The sequence below is a fragment of the Balaenoptera borealis genome, assembly GCF_965194805.1.
Source record: "Balaenoptera borealis genome assembly, chromosome: 3".
NCBI lineage: Eukaryota > Metazoa > Chordata > Mammalia > Artiodactyla > Balaenopteridae > Balaenoptera > Balaenoptera borealis.
Genome location: NC_138866.1, coordinates 143,489,176 through 143,496,070, shown reverse-complemented (window position 1 = coordinate 143,496,070; position 6,895 = coordinate 143,489,176). Strand labels below are relative to the sequence as shown.

General features: G+C 51.5%; 1 protein-coding gene across 16 annotated transcripts in view; it reads left to right on the top strand.

Annotated features, from left to right (window-relative positions):
- Positions 1-245: 245 nt before the first annotated feature.
- The window catches only part of KLHL25 (kelch like family member 25), a 52,975-nt gene continuing 46,325 nt past the window's right edge, over positions 246-6,895 (top strand). For all 16 annotated transcript variants that reach the window (XR_014243576.1, XR_014243577.1, XR_014243578.1 and 13 more), the window contains exon 1: positions 246-4,884. The gene's annotated coding sequence lies outside the window, so the exon portion shown is untranslated. The remainder of the gene's footprint in view (positions 4,885-6,895) is intronic.

Below are 6,895 nucleotides of genomic sequence, written 5' to 3'. Positions count from 1 at the left end.
TTGATTGAATTTATCCCACACTGAGATCAGAAACTACTGACTTAATGGTGGCTAATACTGCCCCTAAAACTACCTGCAATTCATTCTGAATTCATTGAATACATATGTATGGAGAGCCTCCTATGAGCCAGGCACTGTTCTAGGTCTGGAAATGGAGCAGTGAATACAAAGCCTTGTTCTCGTGGAACTTACAGACTGGGAGAGCAGGCAGCCAATCAGATCCTCCCACACCAAATAAAGTGTGTGTGTGTGTGTGTGTACTGCCAATATTTGTGTATTTGTACTGTCAATCAGGAATACCTATAGATGAACAAGTTGGGTTTATTACTTGTTGCAACAAGGGAGCCCACACACCATAGGGGAACCGAGGGCACCTCAGCACAAGGGTGTTAGGAAGAACCTAGAACAGGATTTGGGCTTTGGCTGGGTGGTGTGGGAGAGGGCCTAAGAAAGTGGGGCTTTGACCTGGATTGGGTGCTGCCAGAAAGCAGTGATGAGTCTATGGTAGGGTATCTTAGTAAATCTCATCTAAAAGGAGGGAGACCGGATGGAGGTCAAAGCTGTAATTAATAAAGAAACAGCAGTCACTCCTATTACCCAGGAGACACAGATTTGGGTATTTTGTGGCTTGGACAATGCTCATGTTCTGCTGCGTTCAGACGTGATAACGGAGTGATCTTGTTTTTGTCTTGCCACATCGTGGTCACAGAGGGACCTTGTCTGATGGTGACGTTCTACTAAATTGTTTCCATTCAATGGGAGGACAGCAAAGCCTAGCTGTGCGTGCAGGGCCAGCTCCCAGATGTCAAGGCTGCTTCTCTGTCAAGCTCTCTCTCACTCTGTATATAATATATACATAACTTCAGGTGGAAGTAAGTGCTTTGGAGATAGAGAGGGCTAGGAGTTGCCAGCGTGGGGAATATGGTTACTTTGAAGCAGGTGGTCAGCGAGGCCTTAGCGAAGGTACCATCTGAGCAGAAACTTGAGGAAGCCAGGTGAGAACCACGTGGACATCCGGGGAAGAGCTTCCTGGCTAGAGTCAGCAAAGGCCCCCGCAGTGGGCGTGGGCTTGGCTTGTTTGAAGGGGGCTTCTCTTGTTGCAGAGCACGGGCTCTAGGTGCGCAGGCTCAGTAGTTGTGGCGCACGAGCTTAGTTGCTCTGTGGTACGTGGGATCTTCCTGGGCCAGGGCTCGAACCTGTGTCTCCTGCATTGGCAGGCAGATTCTTAACCACTGTGCCACCAGGGAAGCCCGCATGCAGCAACAAAGACCCAACACAGCCAAAAGTAAATAAATAAAATAAATAAATTTATAAAGAAAAAAAGGGGGTCAGTGGGCCTGGAGCAGAGTGAGTGAGGGGCAGGGTGGTGGAAGATGAAGTGTGAGGGGTGGTCCAGGCCAGATGGGGTCAAGCCTGTTGGCCAATGTGAAGAATTTGGCCTTCGTTCTGAGTGAGATGGGAGCCACTGGAGGATTTTGCAGGGACAATGGACACAGTCAGATTATATTATAAAAAGCCCCCTCTGGCTGCTTTTGAGACTGGACTCTAGGCAGCAGAGATGGGAAATGCTTCAGGAGGCTGCTGAGATGGCCCAGGGGAGGAGAGATGATGGTGATTTGGACCAGCTTGGTGGTGGCAGATAAAGTGGTATGAAGTGCTCAGACTGGACACGGATTGGAGGTAGGGTAAAACAGAATGGTGCCAAGATTTTTTATTTGAGCAAAAGATTGACTTGTCCTTTCCTGAGATAGGGAAGCCCACTGAAGGAGCAGGATGTCTTTTGCAAAGTAGTGCATCGGGAGCTCAATGGAAGCACGCTAAGGTGAGGAGGTGCCCCTAGACATCCAAGCCAAGGTGTCGAGTAAGCAGATGCACCTGCGGGCCTGAAGTTCCTGGAGAAGTTCGGTGGGAGCACAGATATGGGAGCTGTCTTATGTTTATCTGAACATAAGGCATGGGCCTGGATGAAATCACCTAGATCTGAGTGTACAGAGGGAAGAGGTTTTTTTTATCTGTACTCACTTCCCAGGCACTCCAATATTTGGAAATCTGGGAAGTGAGGAGAAATCAACAGAGGCGACTGGAAAGGAACATCCAGAGAGGTAGAAGAACCAAGAATTCAATCATCTATTAACAAATATGTATTGAATTCTGTACATCATCTCAGAACTTCTAAGACCTTAGATTCTGAACTACTGAAATACTGGACAGATGGCAATGCCAGGAGGGGAAAAAAAGGTGTGGGCCAAGACTGTTCGTTGACACCAGGAATTTCTTCCCTCTTTCTTGATAAAAGAAACCTGACTCTGTTTGGAGAGGCAATGTACTCATATAAACGTCTACATAAGATACAAATGGAAGTATCATATGGGACTTTTGCAGCTTGCTTCAATGGAGCTAACACAGGTGGGAGGCACACATCTGCTCTTCTACTCTTATTCCTTCCTGCTGTATGAAAGATAGATGTTATAGCTGGAGCTCCAGCAGCCATCTTGAATCATGAGGCATCAGCAAAAGGAAACCAAGCATTAAGGATGGCAGAATGAAAGTACAGGAGCCCATGCTCTTTAAAACTGTGGAGATGCCAACTAGTCATAGATTACTTAACTTTAGATTTATTTTTCATGAGCAAGAAACAAACGTCTGTCTTTTTAAAATTCACAGTTATTTTAGGTTCTCTGTCATAATGTTGCAAAATCTGATTCTAACTGAGATGAGATTTATTCATAGTTTTGCAAAACTGTGTGCACAACTTATGTGAGGAACCGAGTTGCCTACACAGCTTGGCATGGTTTGTGCCCTCCCAGGACTCCCTGTGTGGTGGGGAGGACTAACAGGTACATGGGTCATTACAGCATTGGCTGGTAGGGGCTATGATGGTGGTTGTGCTCCAGGGTCTACAGCGAGAACTGAGACAGATGGCAACGCAAGCTCCATCCTCTCCATTCCCTTCAAATCATATCTAAATTCAATGACTCAACAAGTGTTCTTGGTCTGATTTTGTTCCATTGCCTACATTTAATTTTAATTTATTCCAGTACCTAATTTAAGCCTGGAGTTGAGGAGGGGAAAACATGATAATGTGGACCAGATTTTAGATGGTTGGCACTTATAATTTCACAGAGAGTCTCAATGGAATAATAAGCAATGGTTATGAACTTGCTAAGAATCAATTTGGTATGTGGAGCTTCATCCAACTCACAATTATATAAATACTCAAGCTCTAGAAAATTGGCAGGAGGCTAAAATTACAAATGGGATCTGTGTCATTTCTTTAATGGACCAATTATTTTGATGCCTCCTTTTCCCCTTGGAAGGCACCTTAGCAGCACACGTGGCTAGCTTCTTACCTCTGGCCAAGACTGCTCTTGACTAACAGAACCTTCGTGTCTTACCCATCTCCAGATCTAGGCCAAATGGAGACACAAATCTATATTGAGCACTTATTAGGCACCAGGCCCATTACATGCGTGCTCTTATCTAATCTTTACAATAACCCTGCAAAATAGGTTCCAGAATCTTCCTTTCGCCAGGAAGAATCCAACACCCAGAGAGCCTGAGCACTCTGCCTCCAGTCCTAAACAGCTCTTGAGGGTAGAGATGGGATTCAAACCCTTTCCTCTACACCATGCTGTTTCTCCCCCAAATGCCTAGTGTCTTCCCTGTCATCTTACAGCCTTTTAAGCCTGGAATCTCTTCTGTCCAATCTAAACAGCTTCCTACCCCTGGGCTCTCCTTCCCAGTTTCCACCAGTCGAAATCCTACACCTCATCCAAATCTTTTGTGCAATAGCATCACCTCCCCAATAAACTTCCTTGCACCTCCCATCAGTGTGAACTGTGCTTCCTGGGAATTCTCCCCGCCCCATGCTTGGCTCTTACAACGCTTATCATTTTCTGTACTTTACCAGGGCTTTTTGCATCCTTTTTGTATCCTACCTGAATTATCCATTTTCAGCGGCAGGGAGGAAAGAAAGGACATTTGTTGCACACTTACTTTGTCATAGGAGTTTGTCTCCTTTAATCCCTCAGATAATCCAATGAGGACTTTTTACCTGCCACGTTACTGATGAAGTTGGATACACAGCAACCTGAAGTGGTGGAATGAGATGCAAATCCAGAAAGCAAGAACTAGAAATTATAGATAATTTTCCCCACTCTGAGCCTAGCCCATCGCTCAGGCATCCAGCAAATGTTTGTGGAGTGAATTAATGAATGGATGAATGAATGAATGAATGAATATTTGAAGGTCGGGTTACAAAGGAACTTAGTGAGAAATGACACTGGTAGGAGAGCTGAAGTACCCTGAAAAATACATATTCCAAGCACAGATGGGGTTCAGTGGCTGAAGAAAATCCCGAACACTGAAACGAGCTCAGAATAAAAAGAAACGGTTTCCTTAACGCTTTCACAACTAAAGGTGTGTCTCCGCAGACCAGGTACAGAAGACGCATTTGCAATCTACAGAGCTCCCTCCTTCGGAAAGCTCTGGAACACAGTCGGGTTTTGTTCGCAAACTTCGGCCGCGGGGGCGGGCAGGGGCCTGCCCCTTTAAGAATCTGGTCGAAGTCCTTTTCCTCTCCCTGCCCCCCCTCGCGGTGCCGGGGAAGCCCAGCGCCCACCCCTTTCTCCTCTTGCGGGCTTAACTACGGGTTCGGCTGCCCATCCGTCACAGACGCGCCGCCTCTGATTGGCTTCGGGCCGGGAGGCGGGGCGGGAAGGCCCGAGAAACTAGTTTGTTGGCGGCGCCCCTGCTGTACCGCAGTAGCAGCGCGCTCAGCGGCTTTTGCGAGCCGGGGGAGGGGAGCGGCGGTGGCGAGGGCTGCGGAGCCTCGCGCGGGCGGCTAGGGGCCTCTGAGCACGGCGGGTGGCGACGCCCCGAGCGGTGAGTACCCGGGCTGGGCTGGGGGCGCCGTCCTCGGGCCGGTCTAGCCGCGCGCCCGGCCGCCGGCTTTGGCACTTGTCACCACCCCCCACCCCGGGCCGGGACCGGGAGCGCCGGGTCCTGCGCGCCCCGCCGTGGGAGCCCCCGGCAGAGTGAGACTCGCGGGACCGCGTGCCCCGCGAGCAGCACAGCGGGGCTCGAGTCCCTGGAACCGCCTCGGCCACCTCGGGGTCTCGGGGGGCTGGAGTCGGGGACAATGGTGGGGAGTGGAGGTCTGTAGAGAGCCGTCCCCTCCCCAACCCCGCTCCTCCCTCCTCGTGAGTGCCTGGGGACCCGGCGAGGGTATTTGCTGAAAGCTCTGAGCGAGAGAATGAATTGTTTTGCAAATGGATGTAGCGCGCGGGAGCTGCAACTCTTTCCCCTGGGAGTGCTTGATTCATTGAGTTCGCAGACTCTCTTTTTAAAAAATTACTATCGATCCTGGAAAGAGGAGGCTGTCTGTCTTTGAGGATGTGAGCAGCCCGGCTTTGCGCCGCGGGCCGGGCGAAGTCCCCGCGCACTTGACGCCGAGGGCCAGATGGCTGCCTGCCTCGAGCAGAGCGAGGGCAGAGGGGTTTAATCAAGGGAAAGGTCGTCCACGCGAGCCCGGCCCGGAGTCTCCTGTGCCCCGGCCGTTTACGTCCCACCTGACAGGGCCCCTCGTTTCTGTTTAGAGAGCTGTGGAGCAGCAGAGGAATGGTCACCCGTCCTAAGCCCCGCCCACCTGCCCCCCAGGGTGGCCTCCACCCTAGCAGGTCCAGATCAAGCTTTCTCTGGCCCCGGCTGTCCTGTTCACCCCATCTTGCCCTGGCTCCGGGACCCCACAGCACTTGGGCACGCCCCCCACTCCTTTTCCCCCTCGTGGTTGCTTGAGAAGCTTTCTGGTTGGGACTCTGCCCCCAGGGGCACCATACAGTTTTGTGCTGGTGCTTCAAAGAACCCAAAGTTCATTTCCACTATCTTTGAGCAGAGGAATCTTTATAGAGATCTTAACAAAGGGGGTGGGTGGGGTGGGGGGCGGGGCCCGACCCAGGGGTGGGGCCCGACCCAGGTCCCTCGCAGGTTTAACGCAGCCACTCTTGGTCCTGCTGGGTTGCTTTTGGGTAGGGGGAAGGCTCCCTGAGCTTTGGCCCTCCCTGGTGAGTCAGGGCAGAGAAGGCCAGGTGTCTGGGCCTTTTGGTTTCGATCTGGTTCTGGCGGCGTGACTGGGGGAGGGAAGTTGCCAGGGGGAGAGGAGGCAGGAACCCCACAGTCTGATCACAGGCCAGACTCTGGTGACTCTGACTTGGGTCAGGCCCTTTGGGACCCTGGGCCTCAGTCTACCCCTTCACAGGTGGGACCGATGCTCTTTGAGGCAAGGTGTGCTGTTAGGATTGCTAAGGGGGTGTTGGTGAAGGCTTGCATTTGGGGACTGGGGAGGAGTAGAACCCAAGGTCCACCCCACCGGGGGCAGGTTTGGTGTCCTTCTAACACCGGGTCCTTGAGTCCCCAAGCCGTGCCTTTGGAGGATGACGGAATCAGTCTTCCGTGCCCGGCAGCTATCTCCGTCTTGAGCCATTCCCTTTGTCAGGAACTGACTCCATGCAGGTTACTCAAAGGAAGGTAGAGAGAAATGGTAGAGACCTTCTTCCCGGGGCTCAGGCTGCAGCCGGATTTATGTATGCGGGGCAGAGAGAGGAGCCGCGGGCGAGTGGCACGCTCCACCTCAGAAGCGGCTTCTGCAGCCTGATGCCCCTTAATAGCATCTTAAACCTGCGGGCGCTCAGTGTGGGAGAGGAGAGCAGGAAGAAAGAGGACTATTACCCGGGCCTTGGACTTCCTGGTCTGCAGCGAAAGCAGGAGTGGTTCTTCCCATCTATTACCGTGATGCACGATGGGGGGGGGGGGGCGGCGGTCAAAGGGAGTGGTGGTTTGTTCATTCATTCGTGAATCGATTAATTGATTCATGGTTTGAAGGGGCTTGATTGGGACC